A 25,196-nucleotide genomic window follows, 5' to 3' on the forward strand; every position below is an offset into this window, starting at 1 on the left:
GGAGTCATTTCAATGGGGGTTGGGCGTCGTAAAAAAATGGCGCAAATCGGGTTGAGGCGATTTTTTTGCCTCAGCCTGACTTGCACCATTTGTGGACGCCCATACGCCATTTTCCCCCTACGCCGGCGCTGCCTGGTGTACGTTGTTTTTTTTAACGCACACCAGACAGCGCCGGCGGCTAACGCCGGCTAACGTCATTCAATAAATACGGTGCCCGCATGGCGCTTCAGAATGGCGTTAGCCGGTGCTAATTTTTTGGGCGCAAAACTGCGTTGGCGCAGTTTTGCGTCAAAAAGTATAAACATGGCCCTTAATTTATTATTCGAGGAACACTAAATAGAATGGAAGGCTTCTTTGAATTTAAATAAATCAAGTAATGTTTCTTGAATTCCGCAATAACAAGGACACAGAAGTTCCTGTTTGGACAGAGTTAAGGGTGTCATTATATTCTTCAATGTCTGCTGAATCTAGCCACTCATTATTCTAATTTATTTCCTTATATCCTGAGCACATTTTAATTCACTGTTTGATGGTATGTTGATGCAATAATTACCAATTTTTACATGGTTTGAAACAAGAAGCTTCTTCAAATGCCTTAATGGTTGCAGCATGTCACTATAATCCCATGGTGTTAGTTTGAATTCTACCCTTATCACCGGCACTGTTGAGTACTTGGGTAGGACAAACAACAACTTGAGGTGGTATACCTCTACCAGATCCCAAGGGATTTTGATGCACAAACGGAACACCATATAGAAGCTGGGATTGAACTATCGCTTTTTATGCCTTCAAAGAACGACCACTGAAATCTCTATTAGACTTATTTAGGCCTACTACAGAAGAAAGAACACATTGCTTTGTTTGTTCTACTTAGGAATTTCATTTTAGATTTTTCTGGAAAGAATGCTTAAATACTTACATGTAGTCACTTTCATAATGCTTGACCTACCATTATAACATGAGCATGGCTCAGCTTTAGTTCCAAATGCCAACATTTCAGTTTTTTCCATGTTTATTATCAATCAGTTTGACTCGCTGTACTTGAAAAGAACATGTTATTCCCTCCGCGAGCCAGTTTGGGTAGCGTTTCATAATCCCTAAATCATACGCCTACAGCAAGCATGACACACAGGCACCACCCATTCTTAGCTAAAATTAAGCAGTCGATAAGAGTACCTGCGTTAAGTCTGCTAAAAACAAAGCAATTAGGGTGTGGCCAGCATGCCACCGTGTCTTAAACCAATGTTTACCAGACTTTTTCCTGATTGGTAACGCCTTAGATTGATTTCCACCCTCATCCACTTCAACCTCTGCAATTCTCTAAAAAATTGACAAAATGTAGGAGGCTGGACTGGCTTGTAGTGAGTACCAAGGGGTACTTACACCTTGCACCAGGCCCAGGTATCCCTTATTAGTGTATAGGGTGTCTAGCAGCTTAGGCTGATAGATAATGGTAGCTTAGCAGAGCAGCTTAGGCTGAACTAGGAGACGAGTGAAGCTCCTACAGTACCACTAGTGTCATATGCACAATATCATAAGAAAACACAATACACAGATATACTAACAATAAAGGTACTTTATTTTTATGACAATATGCCAAAGTATCTCATTGAGTACCCTCAGTATGAGGATAGCAAATATACACAAGATATATGTACACAATACCAAAAATATGCAGTATAGTATTAGAAAACAGTGCAAACAATGTATAGGTACAATAGGATGCAATGGGGACACATAGGGATAGGGGCAACACAAACCATATACTCCAAAAGTGGAATGCGAACCACGAATGGACCCCAAACCTATGTGACCTTGTAGAGGGTCGCTGGGACTGTAAGAAAACAGTGAGGCTTAGAAAAATAGCCCACCCCAAGACCCTGAAAAGTGAGTGCAAAGTGCGCTAAAGTTCCCCAAAGAGCACAGAAGTCGTGATAGGGGAATTCTGCAGGAAAGACCAAAACCAGCAATGCAACAACAATGGATTTCTAGACGAGGGTACCTGTGGAACAAGGGGACCAAGTCCAAAAGTCACGACCAAGTCGAGAGTGGGCAGATGCCCAGGAAATGCCAGCTGTGGATGCAAAGAAGCTGCTACTAGGCAGTAGAAGCTGAGGATTCTGCAGGAACGACAAGGGCTAAAAACTTCCCCTTTGGAGGATGGATGTCCCACGCCGTGGAGAGTCGTGCAGAAGTGTTTTCCTGAAGAAAGACCGCAAATAAGCCTTGCTAGCTGCAAGTCATGTGGTTAGGGTTTTTGGATGCTGCTGTGGCCCAGGAAGGACCAGGATGTCGCCAATTGCGTCAGGGGACAGAGGGGGCGCCCAGCAAGACAAGGTGCCCTCTCAGAAGCAGGCAGCACCCGCACAAGTGCCAGAACAGGCACTACAAAGAGGAGTGAAATGTGCTCACCCGAAGTTGCACAAAGGAGTCCCACGCCGCCGGAGGACAACTCAGGAGGTCGTGCAATGCAGGTTAGAGTGCCGTGGACCCAGGCTTGGCTGTGCACAAAGGATTTCCGCCGGAAGTGCACAGAGGCCGGAGTAGCTGCAAAAGACGCGGTTCCCAGCAATGCAGTCTGGCGTGGGGAGACAAGGACTTACCTCCACCAAACTTGGACTGAAGAGTCACTGGACTGTGGGAGTCACTTGGACAGAGATGCTGGATTCAAGGGACCTCGCTCGTCGTGCTGAGAGGAGACCCAGGGGACCAGTGATGCAGTTCTTTGGTGCCTGCGGTTGCAGGGGGACGATTCCGTCGACCCACAGGAGATTTCTTCGGAGCTTCTAGTGCAGAGAGGAGGCAGACTACCCCCACAGCATGCACCACCAGGAATGCAGTCGAGAAGGCGTCAGGATCAGCGTTACAGAGTTGCAGTAGTCGTCTTCGCTACTTTGTTGCAGTTTTGCAGGCTTCCAGCGCGGTCAGCAGTCGATTCCTTGGCAGAAGGTGAAGAGAGAGATGCAGAGGAACTCTGATGAGCTCTTGCATTCGTTATCTAAGGAAATCCCCAAAGCAGAGACCCTAAATAGCCAGAAAAGAGGGTTTGGCTACTTAGGAGAGAAGATAGGCTAGCAACACCTGAAGGAGCCTATCAGAAGGAGTCTCTGACATCACCTGCTGGCCCTGGCCACTCAGAGCAGTCCAGTGTGCCAGCAGCACCTCTGTTTCCAAGATGGCAGAGGTCTGGAGCACACTGGAGGAGCTCTGGGCACCTCCCAGGGGAGGTGCAGGTCAGGGGAGTGGTCACTCCCCTTTCCTTTGTCCAGTTTCGCGCCAGAGCAGCGCTGAGGGGTCCCTGAACCGGTGTAGACTGGCTTATGCAGAAATGGGCACCATGTGTGCCCATGAAAGCATTTCCAGAGGCTGGGGGAGGCTACTCCTCCCCTGCCTTAACACCATTTTCCAAAGGAATAGGGTGTAACACCCTCTCTCTGAGGAAGTCCTTTGTTCTGCCTTCCTGGGCCAAGCCTGGCTGGACCCCAGGAGGGCAGAAACCTGTCTGAGGGGTTGGCAGCAGCAGCAGCTGCAGTGAAACCCCTGAAAAGGCAGTTTGGCAGTACCCGGGTCTGTGCTAGAGACCCGTGGGATCATGGGATTGTGCCAACAATGCCAGGATGGCATAGAGGGGGCAATTCCATGATCATAGACATGTTACATGGCCATATTCGGAGTTACCATTGTGAAGCTACACATAGGTAGTGACCTATATGTAGTGCACGCGTGTAATGGTGTCCCCGCACTCATAAAGTCCGGGGAATTGGCCCTGAACAATGTGGGGGCACCTTGACTAGTGCCAGGGTGCCCACACACTAAGTAACTTAGCACCCAACCTTTACCAGGTAAAGGTTAGACATATAGGTGACTTATAAGTTACTTAAGTGCAGTGTAAAATGGCTGTGAAATAACGTGGACGTTATTTCACTCAGGCTGCAGTGGCAGGCCTGTGTAAGAATTGTCAGAGCTCCTTATGGGTGGCAAAAGAAATGCTGCAGCCCATAGGGATCCCCTGGAACCCCAATACCCTGGGTACCTCGGTACCATATACTAGGGAATTATAAGGATGTTCCAGTATGCCAATGTAAATTGGTAAAATTGGTCACTAGCCTGTTAGTGACAATTTGGAAAGAGAGAGCATAACCACTGAAGTTCTGGTTAGCAGAGCCTCAGTGAGACAGTTAGGCATCACACAGGGAACTCATACCTATAGGTCACAAACTTATGAGCACTGGGGTCCTGACTAGCAGGGTCCCAGTGACACATAATAAACATACTGAAAACATAGGGTTTTCACAATGAGCACTGGGCCCTGGCTAGCAGGATACCAGTGAGACAGTGAAAACACCCTGACATACACTCACAAACAGGCCAAAAGTGGGGGTAACAAGGCTAGAAAGAGGCTACTTTCTCACACAAAATACCTTCGGAAATGCTAATGAGTGTCAACGTTTGCTATTCTAGACCTGTATCCACAAGGTCAAACTCTACCAATAAATCAACAAAGCAACAAATTAAATTTCCTCATTGTTCAATCATCTTCCTAGCAGCCACCCACAAGCTGAAACAGTGGTCCATCATGGCATGCTCCTCTATGAAACCACTCTGTTCCACAGGGACCTGCCTGTGATCTTCAATCCAATAATTTCAAACGGGGAGATGAACCTAAAAATATACTTTTGTGTCCACATCAATTAGACGTAGCCTGTAGTTTTTAGGAGCTAAGACATTATACTTTGTATGGATGGATTTAATCCCTGCTCCCTTACAACTTTTGGGAAAACGCCCTGTTAGAGGTGCACAACATAAGGTTAAAACAAACACCCTAGCCCACCAGTCAACATTTGTTTTCATTATTATTGCAGACAGGTTTATCACAGATAACTCATTGCCATATACTTTTCTTTGGTGATTTGTTTAGGCTTCCGCTGATACTGTGCATACCATTGACAAGGTTTTTTTTGTTAATATCACAACCAACCAATTTCCAAAACTCTATGATGCTATGTGAGTCAATGACAAACAGCATTTGATTCCAGGATATCGTTTAATATTTGGTCTTGTTGTTCGGCACCATTTGTACTGTGAGCTGAGAGTTATATAATATTCATTTAAATGTAAATCTTTGGATGTCTTCACTCTCTGTCTTAATAATTGCAATTTACTTTTGGTTATTTGACAGACTATATCGAATCAGTTCCCGGGAAACTGGGTGTTGTCTTGTTTAAATGTTTGTTTCCATTATACAGTACTTTTAAATAGCTTACTACTTCCTTGATGATCCTCTCATACCGAGATCTGTCCCATCCAAGTTGTATTTCTCTACATCTGCCTGAAATTGCAAGAGTTTTACCAAATGTTTCTAAAGGTGGTGAGTGGGAAGTCACCAAGGAAACTGTTTTTAAAGGCAAAACTCTTTCGTAGGAGATGGACTGAGCCAAGTTCGACTTTGCACCTTAAGGCCAATGATCACTACCATTCATCTTCAAAACATTAGAGTTGAAAATCAGATTGAAGTGCCATGCTTGAACACAAAATAGTCAATTGGGCATTTTTGCTTTCTATAGCAGAAAATGTGAGCTGCATTGATAGCTCCCTCGACCCACCAATTTACATTTAACATATTCAAGGCAGTCAAAGTGTGTCTCACCTCTTGTGACAATTTTGAACTTTGGAGAACATGGCTGCTGGAATAGTATAGGCTGATAACAGTTATTCCTGCTGAACATCATCTTATGTTAAATTTAGGTGAAGATTTAAATCTTCCAAAATAATGATCATACAGTTTGAAATCAGTTGGATATAGTGCTCATGTCCTCTTCTAATTTCTCCAACTGACTCTCATTACATCCTTCATGTGACAGCATGACACACACATTTATTACAATCAACTCTTCAATATTTGCTGTGTGAGGATATAATTTTATAATAGAAGTTAAAATCCTTTCACATTTCGTAGTTATATGTATCACTTATATTCTAAGTTTGGTAGAAACCAGATTGAACAGACCCCTAGATGCCCAGCCTGTGGAAAAGACTCTAGCTCAAGAATGTGTTCGAACAAACTATATCTTTCTGATACAACACCTCTGTAATGGCCCCTAGATTTAAAACTTTATTTAACCCACGCATATTCAAAGATACAAAGGTGAAGCTTCGCAAATACATTTGATCCTATTGATATATCACTGTATCTTGAGGAATTCCACCCTTCTTGCTGTGCCTCATACAAGCATGAGAAGCAGTTGCCTAATTCTGAATAAGAAGTATAATCTTCCATTCCCGGATTTGATAGCACAAATTCTTAAATTACCTTTTTATGTATCAGATGATAACGTAAATTGAAACCTAGCCTTTTTCGGGGGCAGGGGGACATTAACATGATCCATACTTAGCCCAGTATGATCATTTAAAAATTATTTAATTTGTGCTTTAGGAGGCTTTATCTCTAGTTTCTATATAAATCGGATTCTTTCATTGGCCCTTTTGTGAGTGGAAGACAAACACCTTATTCAAGTTGGAGTGAAGAGTTACCTTAGTTACCTCCCTACCTTCAATACTCCTTATAAATCTTTACCACAAGATATGGTAGAAGTTGTGGGACTATTATAGACTAATGGATACTTCAAGTGATTTAATCATGTTTGTATTGGTTGAGCAGGTGAACTTCTGTAATGTGATTGCACTGTGTATTGTCTGTGATCTTTGTTTATAAAACACTAAAATATGGTTTATAAAAATAATTCTATCTGCTTTAGATCCACTGTTGATATAGAAATAAATATCCCAAGGAGACATGAGCGATGTAATGGTCTTAGTATATTGGCTTTTCTCTACTCTATATAAAAGCAAGGCACATCACCTAAGGCTATACTTTTTAAATTCATTGATTCACAGTTTCTGTTTAATTTCTTATTGCACAATTTACCTATACCTCCTCTATCCCTACTACCATCCTTACCTTTTGACTGGTTTGATGAACTAGGGAGGATACGTTCCCTAGAAATGGTAACATGGAAATGTTGTACCTGAACCTTGTATGCAACCTTATTTCCTCCTTGCCTCTTATTTCTTTCAGCTTTCAACTTTAGTTTAGGTGTGGGATTTACCTTACACGTAATAGAAAAGGCTGAGGAGATTAATGTTTTTACCTGTTGAGTGTGTACTTTACAATTACTCCCAGGTCCTTTTCTCTGCATCTTATTTGCTTTTATTAAAGATTCTTGTTTACCGTTTTTAATTGCTTCCTAACTCTTCCTCATTTCTGATGTTTAAAAATTTACAACTATAATGTAGTGCCTAGAGACAACAATGGACTATATAATTATCTCTCTTTTGGTCTATATGAAATGTAAACTGATGGAACTTGGATGGTATTCAAAGTTACATGATTAGTTGATTAGTGCACTTACTGACTCTATTAGAACCATTAGAGGTTGTTATTTCAACTGGCGTTACTAAAACCGGCATACCTGAATTTGTTTATTTCAATTCTGCAGATTCCTGAAATGCCCATTATCCTGGCTAGAGAGGTTTCCTCCTAATGCTTGATATAATTTGTGGATTTTAAATGTAGGAATATATTTGAAACCTCTAAAGGCACCTGAATCATAGAAGATGACTCTCTACTAATGTGGTAGCTTATATTCAGGTGGAGTTACAAACATACCTGGGGCTTCAGTAGCCTTGCTAATTAGACTGAGGACAGCAGTGAGCAAGAGAGCTCAGGGGAAAGCAGGAGATCTTCCAGTGCACCTCTCTCCTTCAATCCAGAGGCCAAATGTACCTCCACAGACTTCTTACCATTAAAATGCCTTACCACAAGAATAGAAATATACACATTAATATACAAACTATGAATGAGCAATATACTAAAACAAATAGTGTAGTGGCCTGTTCAACTCACCTCACTCCCCGTTTAGCACAGTGCCCTGATTGCAACTGCTGTATCCCTCTGTTGTATAAAAACTCTCTATCGTTTATCATTCCCCTATCCCTTTTGCTTTAAAACTTTGGACCATTTCAGATTTCAGCAGCTACACTTATCCTTTTCTCCTTAAAACTCTTTTGTATACTTGTACTCGTTGGCCTAGACCCACACACCGCCACCCACCCACCCTCTTACTACCAACTCCCCAGTGGCAGGCAGCACAGTGATGTGATATAAGAACACACCTCTTGCGGACTTGATGTCACTACTCTGGGCCTAGGAGGTGGACTTATTATGTTTTTTATTCCGTCACACTGGTGCCATCCAACCACCTTTCTGCAGGGGAAAACTGTCTTTAAATGCTTAACAGAAGGGAATTTGCAATGTTAGTTATAACTGAGACAGGCCAAGTGTGTACCAGTGTCAGGTGCCGCTAATTCAAATAACCAGGTTAGAGCAACAGCATCACAATCACAGTCTAGAGGTGTACCAGCTCAGATGGAGGCAACTGTGGGTGGTCACTGGAGGAGAGAGGAGCAGCACACAATGCAGGGGATGTCAGGTATTCTTGGGGATCCTCGCTACAGCATTTCTGTTATTTTTCTTTGCAGGACTAATGTTAATCCACTGCTAAAATAATATGGCACACACTCTGTTAGTTATCATCACCATTCAACATATTAATGCATGTCATCCCGGTCTTGTATGAATTGTGTGATGAAGTGTAGATAATTATTTACCCAATCTTAAAAGCAATATTCTGCCTAATTGCGAGCAATATTTGCTAACGTTATTGGGTATTTTATTTTAAATAATCAAAAATATGTGCATGTAGTGGGATTGTAATGCAAGGAAAAGGCTCTATGAGGAAAAGAGAAATCACAGTGAGTTTTTGAACATTTTGCTTCATGGTGTTATTCTTCAGTGGGTAAGGATGACTGCTGAGTTTCATTCTTCATAGATCCTCAGGTAGAGAACTGTCAGAAAAGAAGCGCTTACATTTTCATCACTTTAGTGCACTTTTACTGTGGTTTCCAGGGCCACCAATTTCTTCCAGCTTTAGGTTACCCACACTTGGAGCACCTTTTTGTCGGTTAAATTAGTTCATTTGTTTCACACCCACTATTAGTACTGGAACCAATACTTAACGATTTTCTAAATAACCCTAACATACTCTTTCCTCCTGTTTCAAATGTGTTATTATGCCTTTGGTGTTAGATACTTGAAGCATAGTTTCTGAATCTTCGACAAATGTATGTGGATATATTGTTTGTAATAATTGCGCTGTTCTACTTGCACTGTGTGCAACTCAAGCTTTATAATAATCACACGCTGATTCTAATACTGAATCCTATTTCAACAATGAAATTAGGCTCGTCAGTTTATTAAGATTTTCATACAAGAGGCTGTTAATATCTAGCTAATGGATTGTATATATAGCTCTTGTGGTGCTATTGTGTGTAGTAACAACATTCAGTCAACTCACACAGTCACTAAATATGTGAAACCCTTGGGTGAACATCATTTATCTTTGAATCTCACAATAAAAAAAAAGGTTTAATTCTTTTTAGAATCTCTGACATTTCTGTTTTTGCAAACACTAGTCGTTGTTGTATTACATTAATCATAGAAAATTATTTGTTCACGTATGAGCAAAGTTTCCAATGTGCTTCAGCAGTCTTTTAAAATAAAAAATATAGATTGTTCCTTGAATAAACAATACATTCAATACAGGATTTTCCAAGTATATTTTAAGAATGGGTTCCCAAATTGTGTGTGCCGTATGCCGTGTTTCTGTTTAAGACACCCTTCATTAATAGGTATTGTAATAAGTCTATGCATTACTACATTGTAATGCATTAAAAGGTATTGTAATAAGTCTATGCATTAACCATGTACTACTTGATTTCATAACTAGAATATAAGATAATAATTCAAACTCCTGAACAACATCAAATTGTAGAATATCACTCACTTAGCATTTTTTGATGACTGCTCAGATTATATAGGTGAAACAAATAAACACCATCAACCCAGTTCCGGGGAAGTCCATGTGATTTCAGTTCCTGTAAAGAAGTCTGCAATTTGAGTACAATTTAAAAAAGTTATTAAGGTGTAGACGACAGCCACCTCTTCAGGGTCAGCATCATATGGGAGACTCTTCCTCAGCTGAAATCTCTCAGAGGTATTTATCAGATTCTTGGCATGGAAGATCCATAGCATTAGGCAGAACATGAAATGGGTGCGAAACCAGCAGCATTGGGACGCTCTCTGGCGCCCGATAGAAGAAGCAAGTCACCGCCCGGGAGGAAACACACCAAACCTTCGACAGACGTTGTGGCCCCAGAAAGGCAGGCATTGCCCGGCCAATTAAAGCAGGCCAATGATCATCATGAGCTCTGACAGGATGGCTGTGCCACAGCCAACAGGCAAGACCACAGCAGCAGTGGACAATGAGGGAACCCACTCTGGTAATGTAGGCAGTCCTGGGGCTGAGGGTGGAGACAATCAGAGTGACGCATTGGAAGATGGAGTACGAAGACTCACACTGTATAGATGCACTGGACAATGGCCACGGCCCCAGTAGATTCACATTGGGGGTGGACATGATTAGTTGCTGTTTCTTAATGTGGGGTGGGGCTATTGAAAGGGAGGGGACAGGCCGCTCCTTGTATACTGAAACACGTTTTAGAGATCACATATCAGTGGGACAATTAGTCAGTCAAACATATGTTTATTTAGACGTTAGTTTTTTAAACAAATTCTTGAACCACAATGACACGATATCCAGTACAAACAATTAAAATAGAGGTACAATTAGCTAGTCCAGGTAGGAGGGCTCCTCTCCTCGCCAGAAACGTTTCCTGCTACTCTTCATTCACCCCATAGATCCCCATGGCTGACGTTACACATTTAAGTCTGAATGTGAGGGGACTGAATGCAACAAATAAGAGGAGGGCACTTCCATCCTTCCTGAAAAACCTGGCCTGCCAGGTATGTTTACTCCAGGAAATCCACCTACTGGAAAAGGATTGGCATAGAATGCCATTAAAGTGATTTCCATAGGAGTATTTCTCTTTGGAATGCCAGGAGGTAGCATTATTTCTGGATATAATTTGGGGAGATATCGGCGATTTAGTAACGGACATTAATAATATGAGGTGGATTTGTAAAGCACAGCTTGTCACCTGTGACGATATCCAGGGGCTAAGTGGCAGGGAGTTGGTCCAGAGACACATTTACAGTCACTTCTATCTATGCTCCAAACACACACCAAGAGCAATTTCTTAAAACTGCAGTCTCACACATCCTGCACTCCCCCTATAAAGGCGTAATAATAGGAGAGGATCTAATCTTGTCATAAGCAATGAAAGAGACAGATAGGCTCAGTGGGTGGGGCAGATGGCAGCCAATTCAACAAAGGGAGGGTGTGGCTGCCCAAGGTCGGACCAACAGACGTGGGCTTCTATGTATTGCAACGAAACGAACTGTAGTCATTATTCAGCAACGGCGGTTCCTCGCTATGGCAGCAGCTGCAAAACTTTTACACTAAAATGATAATAAACTATGTTTATTATCGTTTTATTGTGAAAGGGGCGGGGCCATGGGGCGTGACAGGGATGGAGTGTGCATGTATATTTGGCCATCCTTTTTGGGCCGGCCAAACACAAATGTGCTCTCTCCACCCCGGCACTGTGTTGCCGGTTTGGAGACAGCAGGCGGAGGCTCCCACTCTTATTTTGTTTTTTGTTTGCCCCCCACCAAACGCAACGCTGCCCCGCGAGCCACGACTGTTATTCGGCAGTGCACAAACTGGATAACATACTGGGCTCCCCATCTGCTCTGAGCCTATAAACAAAGGCGGAGATAGGTGGCTCTAGTACTGTCAGATCACAACCCAATTTGGATATCTCTATGGACACCAAAATTAGCCCTACAATTGAATAATAGGCACCTAAAGAACAGCCTTCTCTAGTGGGGAGACTATGAACGCTATTCAGACAGCAGTAGCACATTATCTCCAGGAGAATAAGTAGGAGGGAATAAGACCACACACATTCTGGGGCACACTCAATCCCACAGTATGGGGCACACTCATTTCCATTGAAGCATCAAGTAATGATAGGGCAGCAAAACGTTTGGCACGGGAAAACCTAGTAAGAGAGCTGGAACATGCAGATCTAAGAGGAGGGGCACAGACCATGGCAGGCACTACAGGGAGCCCACACACAGCCCAGCAGGTTAAGCCCTTCTCAGAGTAAAGCAAATGATAAAAGTAGCAAATAGGCTGATAGACTAATATCGTGAAAACCTAGGGCAAAAGTGGCCATGAATCATATCAGGTCTATTTGCACTTAAGCGGGTATAGAATGCACCACAGACATCAGGATATAAAAGACATTTCATGACTTCTATACAGTCCTCCAGAAGGGTGACCTGATCCCTGACAAGTATACAGAGGACTTTTTGGAAAGGGTCACACTTCCTAAATTCACTGAGTCTCAGCCCAAATCCTTGGGGAAACCCATACAATTGAAGAAGGTCATCTCGGGTATATCAATACTTAAAACACAGAAAGCCCCAGGGGTGAATGGCTTCATGGCCGTCTTTCACAAGACATTTTGTCTGGAAGTGGCACCAATACTTACATACTTGTTTAATGAAGATGGGGGGATGGGGAAATTAAACCGTATCAATCAAAGAGGCCTCTGTCATGATTCTTCCCAAAACTGAAGAGGACCCACAATTGTGTTCATCATACTGCCCGATCTTCCTCAATAGATGCCAACCTCTTGGCAGGTGTCTTAGCTAGCCAACTAGGCATCTACGTGTAGTCCTTAGTGGATCCAGACAGAGCAGGCATTATTCCAGGGCACAACTGTGAGGACAATTCCAAAAGGACCCTGCTTATTATTCACAAGGTGGAGAGGGCGATAGAACGGGTGGTCTTATTGGCAGTGGACGCTGAGAAAGAGTTTGACCGGGTGCATTGACCCTTCCTCAAACTAATACTGACACACATGGGAGATGATCTGCGGTTCATCTTGGGGGTCTTCTGCAGCTACCACAATCCCCAACCTTGAATAACAATTTAAATGTCCCCGCATACTCAATATGTATAAGGAGGGGAACTAGGCAGGGATACCTTTTGTCTCCTCCCTTATTCGTGTTATATAGAGCCTTTATCTGTTGGCATGAGGCAGAAAACAGCTATCTCTGGGGTGCATGAAGGCAAACATAGCACAAACTGTATCTAGGTGGATGATGTTCTGCTGTGCCTCTGTGAACCTGAAGAATCCTTACCATAGGTGGTGCTTGAACTGAACCACTTCTCACCCTCCCCAGAATTTAAAATTAATGTTCATAAGTCTCTTCTACTCAGCTTGCCTCTTTCCTATGGAATACAGACAAGAATTCAGTGTAGCAGCTCCAAGCTAAACATCTAAAAAAAGCAGCATGTATCTTCTACATCATTTAAAATCAGCTTTCAGGATTGGCATTGGGTAGACTTGTCTTGGAGAGGTCGTATAGCAGCAGCCAAACTGACCAAATTAGAGGTTTCTCTTTCTTAGACAGGCGATCCAGCTCCTTCCTCCTTTGGGCACACTAACATTATACAACAATTATTCAATAACTTTATTTGGGCCGGTAAGAGATCAGGAAGATTTGCTGAGGAAATGCATAGATCGGTGCCATTAGCAATAATGCTTGCATTTCATGTTCATAAGTGCTCTTCCTATTTACAAATTGACAATGGAGAATTAACTTCTTTTGGTATTAAGGCCCATGTTTGTGAGAAATGACGCACAACTGGGCTAGCACAGTTGTGCGTCACAATTGTTAACACTTGTATAATGACTTTTCTTAGCGCCATGCGTACACCATATTTATAAAATGGCGCTAAGAAAAGGCTTACGTCAGAAAAAATTATATTAGGCTTTAGTACATGTTGCAAGGAAAAATTACGCTAATGCAGCAAAAGTGGCGATAGCATGATTTGCTGCATGTTTTTTTTTACACAAATCCTGCTAGCATCATTTTTACATTAAAATTGACAAAAAAAGCCAGCAAAAACGCCAAACAGAAGCCACAAGGACCCAAGATGGAGAATGCAGGAGAGACCCCACAGAGACAGCAATGAGTCCAGTACCAGCCAGGATGGACAGACAAACTTACAGAAGAAGGGGAAAAGGAAGAGAAAGTGTTGCTTCAGTGAGGAGAACAACATCTTGAACACAAAGGTGACGGAGCACCAACACCAGCTCTTTGTCACCTCTAAATTGCTAATAGGTAGGAAGGAGGCCATATGGCAGTCCATAGTTGATAAAGTCAACAGTATGGCAGAGGTGAAGAGGACTGTGACTTAGTGTAAAAAGCGCTGGCATGATTGCAAGCTTAGAACAAAAGAGAAACTGGGCAGGAACCGAAAGGCAGCACTGCAGACCGGAGGTGGAAGTCCTACACTCCAAGAAGAGCTGGATGAGCTGGAAGAGATGTAGCAGCGGTCATCCCGGAGGAGTTGGTGACAGGAGTCCAGGGACAGGACAGTGCAGCGTATCAAGAACTAAAACAAATGAAAGGGTTGCATGGGGGCACAATAATGGCTAAACACATGTAATGTGCACTGCTCCCCCCATATGCACAGACCATTTCTCAACCCTCACACCACTCCCTTCACTGTGGCAACTGTACAATCTGTCCAGGTGTAACTCTCATTTGGCATCATGTACATTGCCTGTTGAAAAGGGTGGGGCAGCAAGAACTGGGATACGCCTCCCTGCACAAATGTAATGTACACACAACATATGGGGCATGTTTGTTATTACCATCTGCACTGCTACACAAGTTGCTGCCATGTGCCCATGCTGCAAGTGTACCTGTGGAGTGGTGATGGTTGGTGTTGTGCACAAAGGGACATCTTCCTCCATAAAATCAGCCACAAGTTGTTTTTCATCTGACATGGGGCCATATTTACAAGGCCTTAGCACCACACTAGTGCCATTTTGTTACACTAATGTGGCCTTAAGGTGCCCATTCCCCTTCGCCATATTTACAAAGTAGCGCAATGCATGCATTGCTCACTTTGTAAACCCTTGTGCCACATTATGCCTGGGCCAGGGAGATCCGCAAAAATGTCACAGTGAAATCTACAAGTGAATCTGCGCCATAATGGATGTAATTTGTAACACCTGCCATTGTGATCAGTGGGCCTCCCTGTGCTCTGCTGCACTAGTGCCATAATTTATGTTGCTAATGCAGCAAAGCGCCACAATCGCTCCATAAATTATGCCGCTAATGTGAAAACGATCGCAATGGTGCAGAGTATTATGAATATGGCACTACCATGGTGTCATTAGGTGGGGAAAGGGGGGCTCAAGAAAAGGGGCACATAATTTCCAAGCCACAATAAGGCATGCAAGGTGCCTTTCCTTGGCATGGTAAATATGAGCTAGTACACTGCACCACTGAAGTGTAATGCAAAAATGATGCACTGGTGGGGCACCATGATGTCAGTGTCTGGGAAATTTGATGCATAGTTACCCATGTATGATTAAATAATGCAATGTAGTGCAGCAACCCAGCTTGCTGCTCTGTGCTGCATCATTTCAAATGTGCAGAGATGTGAAGTTGTCACTTACATGTAATGCATCCCTGTACTACCCTTGGTGATGGGCCACTAAATGCTGCCCAACACCAACAAACGCACACATTCAGCATGGAGTAGGGAAGGGACACATCATGCAACATCAATTAACAGGAATGCTGTCTGCCACTTACAATGGCTGTTGTTGATTGCAACACACATTGAAAGATGCAAAAACTAGGCCCACAACGTCAGTCCTTTGTAGCACTACTACAATGCCAGCCCTGAGGTGGTGTAGCAACCTGATGCATCCACACATGAACAAGTCTGGAAATGTGTTCGGTCCTTATGCCACCCACACGTTTTGTAAGAGTGATGCAAGAGGATGAGCTGTCCACATGCATCCTCCTTGTCACCTCGAGTCATGTGTTCTGCATCCTGCACCACACATTGTAAGGATCAACCACCTTTTTTTTTTTTCAATACACATACCCAACACACCCCTCCCCCAGCAAAAGAGATAACCATGAACCCACCCATACTAACATAATAATTATTAAATCCTAAGACTACTTGGCACTATACTAAGCTAACCTTAACTATCTATATACCCGAAACATTGTACAAACTATATACGGGGGAAGGGAAGTATTGTCCATAATGACCACTGTCCGGCTTAACGTTTTGATATGGTGGCCTTAATGTCCTGGAGGATTGGTCGGATCTGCCCACTCGGGTGTTCCAACCTAGAAATCTTGTATTTCTGGTCAGCTAGCTTGTTTCTGAACTCCTGGACAAAAGGGGGTTCATCGTATTGGGGGACTGCCTGGGATGTGCTTAGGGCATTTGTAGATGGTAACTAGTGGTACTGCAGGTGATGGAGATGGTCCTGCCCTTGACGATCCTGCTCTGTCTGAGTCCTTAGACCTTGCTGTGGTGTGGGTTTTGGAGGCAGATGGGTCTTTGGGTGGACACCTGTGAGAAAAGGCCTTCCATGTCCCCCATGCTTTTTCACTCTTATAGAGGCACCCCATCCTCTTGAAGCCCTTCCTTCCTTGCAGGATGTGTCTGTAGCGTTCAGCACGCTTTTTGAACTTTTGCCGCTGTGATGGGTTGATGTTGGCAGCTGCAACAAGAATGAGACATGTCAGGCATTTGTGTATTGGGTAAATGAAGAAGAGGCATGCATTAAAACACCATCTGCAGTCGTCACATGTTGGCCAGCACAAATCAAAATGACATCTTGAAGGGCAAGGTTACTACACATCTACACATCAACCATCATCGACACATTGCACATGTCCAAGCTAGCAAGGCTAGTTAATGTTGTGCAAAACACACCTGCAAACATACAATCCATAACCATGTCTAGCATACATACACTTGGTACATAGCATTGCCCACAACATACCACATCACATATCATACTTGCAACTTATATTACACATACAGATTGACACTCACTGGTAGCATCAGGGTCTGCACAAATGGCCCCCCTCCAATGATGAAAGGCTGGAGTCCACCTGTAAGAAATAAAATATGTCATAGCAATGTGAATGTTGAACAATGAACACTATGGACAACTATGGCACATTACACATGATTTGCTCATACTCAGAAGAGACTTAGGTTAGTGAATACTAAAATAGACCATTTCACAGGTCTCTGTGACATACATCGGTAGGCCAGGTTTACATGTACACATATGTGCAGAAACCATACATACATGTCACAGCTACAGTGTACACGTTTTGCAGATGACTTCCTACAGCAACATTTTGCAGGCATAGCTAATTGTAATTTCACTCTAGACATACATGAGTCACAGGACACACTCAGCCTTGACTCCCCTTACTCCTGCATCACTTTTCTTCCCACATGTACATGACTATTCAACATACAACAGTTGTCAGGTCCTCAGTTGACATGGACTCCTCTTCCTGGTAACCACGTTTCCTTCATCCATGACATTTATGTAGGAATTGGTGCACATCACACTTTTCAAACAATACACAGGGGTCAGGAATATGCCAGTTGTCTTAGTAATGGTACATTTCGTATGCCCTCATGGATGCTGTTTTGTGGAGACTCAGTACTCACTGCCCTGCCCCTAATCTGTATTTTGTAAAGGAGGACCTATGGGCAACAGTCATGTACTTGCAATTACATAACAGGAGTCAGCCACATGGATTGAGTACTCACCCACAGTTCCGCCGATTTTGAAATCAAAGGTAGTCCAAGAGGTCCTGTTCCTGCGCAATGATGTCTGCCCAGTGATGCTTTAGTTGCCGGGCACTGTGATCCACTTTGTAGACTCTGTTCATGTGGGACAGGACCTTGCCCCACCCAAGCTTGCGTTGCTCTATAGTGTATCCTTGTATTACTCGGCCCCTCATGGCCACCATATGTGGGAGGAAATGCATCATCAGCAAGATGAACCCTCCCTGTTCCTCCGGACTGAGGTGCCGGGCCCTTTCCCTTTCCAGATATGACAGGCAACCCAAAGCATAACACTCTCCCACACAAAGAAATAACCCCAAACTACCCCCGACTAACACAACTTATGTAACTACCCCAAAGACATAAACTATGACAAAACAATACAATACACAATTCTACAGGACATAATATATGCAAGGGACACTACAGTAACAAAAGACAGCACAAAAATACTTCAAAAGCACTCCAAATCCCAGCTCCAAATCCACAAAACCTCACTCTAAGACCTACAATCATACTGTGACTGTAAAAGAAATTGAAACTAAATTTGCAGTACCTGTTGTGCAGAATGGCAGCTGCATTACCTCACTTCCTGTGGTGATGCGGCACACGTTTTGATTATGTGTTGTTTTTTCTGATGCTAGGCGGTAATGCATAGTTTTTTCCAGTTGCTTGAAAACGCAACATGAGAAGCGTAGAATGGTATATGCGTCTTTTTTGGCAGATGCTACGGGTTAAAAAATACGCATTGGAACAATGCGTCATTATTTTTGACGCAATTACTGTTATATGCCTCATGGTGTACGGTGTTGAAGGAAAGTACCCTCTTTTTGGCATGTTAACCCTTACTTTAGTGCCTGCCATCAGTATACTTAACTGTTTTCACTGGGATCCTGCTAACCAGGACCCCAGTGATTGTGCTTCATCTAAATTTGGTTGCCTAAGACTTTTGTCACTCCAAAATTGGCATACTGGTGCAGTCCCTAGTATATGGAACTTAGGTACCCAGGGCATTGGAGCATTAGGCGTTCCCCATGGGCTGCAGCACGTATTGTGCCACCCATGGGAGCCCATGCAAAATGTGTTTGCAGGCCTACCATTGCAGCCTGCGTGAAAAGGTGCATGCACCCGTTCAACACAGGTCACTGCACAAGGTCACTGTAAGTCACTCCTATAGTAAGCCCTCCTAGCCCAGAGGGCAGGGTGCAGGTCCCTGTGTGTGAGGGCACCCCTGCATGAGCAGAGATGCCCCTGTGAACTCCAGCTCCATTGCACTGAACTTCGTAACTTGGGGGAAGCCATTTTACCCGTGTACTGAACACAGGTTACTCCTGTGTCCAGCTGCATAATGGTAACTCCGAACCTGGGCATGTTTGATATCAAACATGTCGGAATCATACCCCAATACTGTTGACAGTATTGGTTGTATGATTCCATGTACTCTTGGAGCTCCTTAGAGGACCCCTAGTATTGCTCCGACCGGTGTCCTGGGGTTTTCCGGGCAGCCCGCATTGCTTCCACCCCTCAGTCAGGGTTCTGCCCTCCTGCTGCTTGACCAGCTCAGGCAGGGGAAGGCAGAACAAAGGATTTCCTGTGGAAGAGGGAGGCAGCACCCTCTCCCTTGGAAATAGGTGTTACGTGGCTTGGGAGGGGTAGCCTCCCTAAGCCACCGGTTTGCTTTGAAGGGCACATTTGGTACCCTCCTTGCATAAACAGGTTTGTACCAGCTCAGGGACCAGCAGTCCCTGCTCTGGTGTGAAACTGGACAAAGGAAAGGGAATGAACACTCCCCTGTCCATCACCACCCCAGGGATGGTGCGCAGAGCTCCTCCAGGTGGTCACTTGATTCTGCCATCTTGAAACCAAGATGTGAAGAGGCCCCTGGGAGCATCTGAGTAGCCAGGTCAGGCAGGTGATGTCGCAAAGCCCTCCTGATAGGTGGTCACCTTGCTAGGTGGTCAATCCTCCTCTTAGAGCTACTTAGGGACTCCCTTGCAGGTGGGCCTCCAGATTTGACATGCAAGACTCCACCAGGACTCCTCTGTATCATTTACTTCGACTTCTGGCCTCTGGAACCGCTACTGGACTCTCCAGGAACCAACAAGACTGCAACTCCGGCAACAGCTTTGCTTTGCAACATTGTTTATCTGGCTCCTTCCAGCAACTGCAACATTTCCCCAGCTGTGCATCCTCTGGAGTCAGCAGGACTTCAGCCTGCACCAAGAAGGAAGAAGGAATCTCCCTTGGAGTGAAGGAGTCACTCCCCTGCATCTGTTGGCACCTACAGCAACAATATCTGGCTGCTTGGATCTGCTCTCCTCTGGAACTATGTGGATCCTGCATCATAGGTGGTGGTCTGGAGTGGTCCCCTTGGTCCTCTCTGCCAGCTGTCCATCTTTAGAGACTGTGAGCTTTTGCCTTTCCTTTTAGTACCGTACCCCTGTGTACCGTGACTCTTGCAGGTACCAAAGCTTGCTGTCTCCTGCTCCAAGAGATCTTCAGGCTCTGAGTAGCCCTGGCCCCCATCACTTTTTCCTGCCAAGCATAGTCTCCTCTCTGCTGCTCCAGCGACGTGGGACTCCTCTTCAGGTGTGCTGACCAGGCCTCACTGCAACTTCCTGTGCCAGCTTCCAGTGAGTTGCCTGTGGGAGCTGTGACTGCTTCTCTTGGCTCTCCCGACTGCTGAGGGTCACCCCGGACTCCCCTCCAAGGGTCGAGTCCCCAGGGCATTGCTGGTCTTCTTCCGCCTTGCAACTCTTCTTTTGCTCCTTTTGATTTTGCCAAGGCTTATTGGTGGTTCTCCAACACCACTCACTAACGGCAACCCGACAACTGACGTGGGACACCATCTGCACCACTCCAAGGACTCCTCTTCGGCTCCTGGACTGCACAGCTGGTCTTCTTCTTTCCCTGTCGACCTGGTTCTTTATCCACAGAAGGGTGGGTAGTAGCTCCTGCCCCCACTGGACACTTCATTGTGAACTGGACTCTGTCCCCTTCTTTTTCAGGCCCTCTTCTACTGGAATACACCTTTGATTTCTTCTAGGCTGGTCCTGTTCTTGTAGAATCCTTTTCCAAGCCCTCCTGTTAGTCCTTGAGGAGACCAGGTACTTACCTCTGCTCTCCTGGTCGCTGGAGATCACTCAGGTACACACCTCTAGGGATTCCTAGTTCTTCCATCTCTACTTTAACAACTCCACATCCTTGGGTGGGGGGCTTCACTTTGCATTCACCTTTCTTAGTGTATGGTTTGACCCTCCCCTAGGGCCCTTACTATTTTATTGCCAATGCTTGTTGTTTCTATGCTAATTACTGAGTGCTATTGTGTATATAACTAGTGTGTATACTAGTGTGTCGCTTTCTACTGGACTGACACAGCTGTGGAGTTCAGAAGACCCCTGGGCAGCTCTATTTAGGATCGCTCTGCTTGCCTCCATGGTCTGAGGAAGGGCTAGAAAAGGTGCCCTAAACATAGCCAGTTTCACCCTACCCCTGGCCTGCTGGCCACGGCAGATGGGGATCCAAACTATGCGGTTGCATCACAAAGAAGAAAATATCAGTGACTCCGCTCACCATTGGCACATGGAATGTGCGCACGCTCATGGATAGCTCTAAAACAGACAGACCTGAGAGACGGACAGCACTTGCCGCAAGAGAACTCAGCAGGTACAACATCCAGATTGCAGCCCCCGGCAAGACCAGGTTCACAGATGAAGGCCAGCTGACAGAAGTCAAAGCTGGTTAAACCTTTTTCTGGAGTGGCCGCAGCAGCGATGAACGTAGTGAAGCAGGAGTGGGTTTTGCCATTAGATCTAATCTAATCAACAAATTAGCCAGCCTCCCAAAAGGATTCAATGATCGACTGATGTCTCTGCGGCTCCCCCTCAAAGGAAAGTGCCACGCCACCTTCATCAGTGCATATGGCCCGACCATGACAAACCCAGAGGAGATCAAAGACAAGTTTTATGAAGACTTGGAGTTCCTCATAACATCTGTGCCCAAGGAGGACAAGATCATCATCTTAGGTGACTTTAATGCCAGGGTTGGTACAGACTACCAGACATGGGAGGGAGTCATTGGGAGGAATGGAGTCGGAAAAAGCAACTGCAATGGTCATCTACTTTTGAAGACCTGCGCAGCTCAGGACCTGTTGATCACGAACACAGTCTTCCGCCTACCCAACCGTAACAAGACTTCCTGGATGCAGCCATGCAGCAAGCACTGGCATCTAACTGATTACGTAATAGTAAGGAGAAGGGACAGGCAGGATGTTAGAGTGACTAAGGCCATGTGTGGCGCAGACTGCTGGACAGACCACAGACTCATCCTCTCAAAACACATCCAGCCCAGGCGGTGCCCGCAGGTGAAAAAGACCAATAGGCAACTGAATGTCAGTAACTTATCACAACACTCTGTGCGCCAGAACCACAGTGAGGACCTCGACAGTAAGCTTAACCAACTCAGCTTTGGCACAAATGGTGTAGAAGAAGACTGGGCAGCTTTTAGAGATGTGGTCTACAACACCGCTATCACTCACTTGGACCAGAACACACACAAACACCAGGACTGATTGGACGACAATGATGAAGACATTCTGCTGGATGAGACGCATGAAGCCTTCACATCCCTCCAGCAATACACTACATCTGCCTTCAAGAAGGCAGCATACAACTCCATCAAAAGCAAGGTGCAAGCAAAGCTCAGAGAGATGCAAGACTCCTAGCTCAGCAGAAAGGCACAAGAGATCCAGAAGTACGCTGACAGCACCAACTCCAAGCTTCTCTACAATGGCCTGAAGACCATCTACGAGTCACAGTCCTCTGGAACATCACCACTGCTTGATGCCGACGGGTTCACCCTGCTCACTGGCAAGAACACCATCCTGAAAAGATGGGCTGAGCACTTCAACAATGTCCTGAACAGGTTTTCATCCATCAATGTAGAAGCCATTGACAGCATGTCACAAGTCACCTCCCTGGCAGAACCTCCAAAGGAATCAGAGGTTAAGGAAGCAATTAAGCTTCTCTCCAACGGTAAAGCACCGGGCTCTGACTACATCCCAGTTGAAATTTACAAGGCAGTGGGACCAGTCTTGTTACAGAGGCTCACCAAGCTCTTTTAGACTGTAGGAAGCTGGCCTGGTGTGTGGTGGGTACCTGAGGTACTCACACCTTATACCAGGTCCAGGTATCCCCTCTTAGTGAAGTGTAGGCAGTGTCTAGAAGCCAGGCTCTCGAGGTAGCTATGGATGAGCAGCCAAGGCTTATCTAGGAGACGTGCAAAGCTCATGTAATACCACTGTAGTCACACAGCACTTAAACACCTGAAAGAAAACACTGTATCATGAAAATAAAGGGTCTTCATTATAGTAACATTGTATCAAAATACTAGATAGGCATCCCTCCAATAGGAGATAAGTAAATACACTAAATACGTACACTAGTAGTCAGTAATAGGCATAAAAAGTGATAGAAAACAGTGTAAATGCAAATAGACAATAGTGACCTGATGGAAGCCCAAACCATATACTAAAAAATTATAATGCAAACACAGGACCCCCACCTAGGTAAGTGGACTGTTTAGAGGGGAGCTGGGGGTACTAGGAAGCCCCAAAGGTAAGTACTGCAGTGCCCCCTAGCGATCTGGAGGAAAGGAGTAAATTGCTAGATTTTCCTCAAACTATCCAAAAGGAAGAAAATGAAGAAAGACTGCAAGAAACCAGCGGTCGATTCCTTAAGATGAAGACCTGTGGAAGAAGGGGACCAAGTCCAGAAGTCACTGAAGAGTCGAGGAGGAGTAGGAGCTACTACCCACACAACTGTGGATGCAGGAGTTGGTCGACGGTAGGACGAAAACGGTCAGGAATGCAGCCCTGGAGCTGGTGAAGTGTTCCTGGAGGATGCAGTCGACCTCCCACACCGGATGGATGAACGCAGTTAGTCAATGGTGTTGAAAAGCCACCAACAAACCTTGGCAAAGGCAGAACTCGCAGTGAAGCAAAAGTGGGGCTGCCGGCGACCAGCAAGGTCCAGGACGACTCAACCCACAGGCAGAGTTCTAGGGAGATCTTCAGCAAGGCATAGAGTCCAGAGAAGAATAGCGGCCCACAACAGGAGACCGACTGGACTAGGAACCAGGAGTCGCAGAGGAGCCCATGCAGCACAACTGGAGAAGGGTCCCACATCACAGGAGAAGCACGCAGAGGTCTGTGCATCGCAGGAGGGAGTGCTTGGGGCTGGGGCTACATGGATGAAACCTGAATATCCCTTGGAAGAGATGCAAACAAGCCTTGGCAGCTGCAAGAGACTCATTGCATAGTGGTACTGTCCTGCATGGGAATGCAAGGGCTTATCTCCACCAAAGTGGGACAGCTGGCAGAGAGGACCAAGGGGACTACTCCGGACCACCACCCGTGATGCAGGATCCACGCAGCTCAGGATGAGAGGAGATCCACACAGCTGGTTGTTGTTGCAGTTGGTGCCTGCGGATGCAGGGGAGTGACTACTTCACTACAATGGAGATTCCCTTTTCCTTCTCATGCAGACTGAAGCCTTGCCACCCCCAGAGGATGCACAGCCAGGGAAATGTTGCAGAAGCTGGAAGGAGCCGGGGAAACAATGTTACAAGCAGAGACTTAATCGTGGGTGCAGATTGTTGGTTCCTAGAGGGTCCGGTCGCAGTTCCATTGGCTAGAAGTCAAAGTAGAGGTTGCAGAGGAGTCCTCCTGGAATCTTGCAAGCCGAATCTGAGAACCCACCCAAGAGGGAGACACTAAATAGCCCTGAAAAGGGGATTGGTCACCTAGCTAGGTGACCACCTATCAGGAGGGGGCTCTGATGTCACCTGCTTGAACTGGCCACTCAGATGCACCCAGAGGTCCCTGCCAACCTTGGATTCAGGATGACAGAACCCAGGGACCCTCTGGAGGAGCTCTGGGCACCACCCCTGGGCTGGTGATGGTCAGGGGAGTGGTCACTCCCCTTTCCATTGTTCAGTTTCGCGCTCGAACAGGGTCAAGAGGTCCCTGAACCAGTCTAGACTGGTTTATGCATGGAGGGCACCAAATGTGCCCTTCAAAGCATACCAGTGGCTTGAGGAGGCTACCCCTCCAAAGCCATGGAACACCTATTTCCAAAGGGAGAGGGTGTTACCCCCCTCCTAAAGGAAATCCTTTGTTCTGCCTTCCTGGGCTTAAGCTGTCCAAGCAGCAGGAGGGCAGAAACCTGTCGGAAGGGTGGCAGCAGCTTGGGCTGCCCAGAAAACCCAAAAAGTCTGGTAGGAGCAATGCTGGGGTCCTCTGATGAGCTCCAAGAGTGCATGGAACAAAACTTCCAGTACTGGCAGCAGTATTGGGGTATGATTCAGACATGTTTGATACCAAACATGACTAGGTTCGGAGTTACCATTATGTAGCTGGACGTAGGTAGTGACATATGTACAGTACACGCATAAAAGCCCATAAAA

The sequence above is a fragment of the Pleurodeles waltl genome, chromosome 9 (genome assembly GCF_031143425.1).
Source record: "Pleurodeles waltl isolate 20211129_DDA chromosome 9, aPleWal1.hap1.20221129, whole genome shotgun sequence".
Classification (NCBI taxonomy): domain Eukaryota; kingdom Metazoa; phylum Chordata; class Amphibia; order Caudata; family Salamandridae; genus Pleurodeles; species Pleurodeles waltl.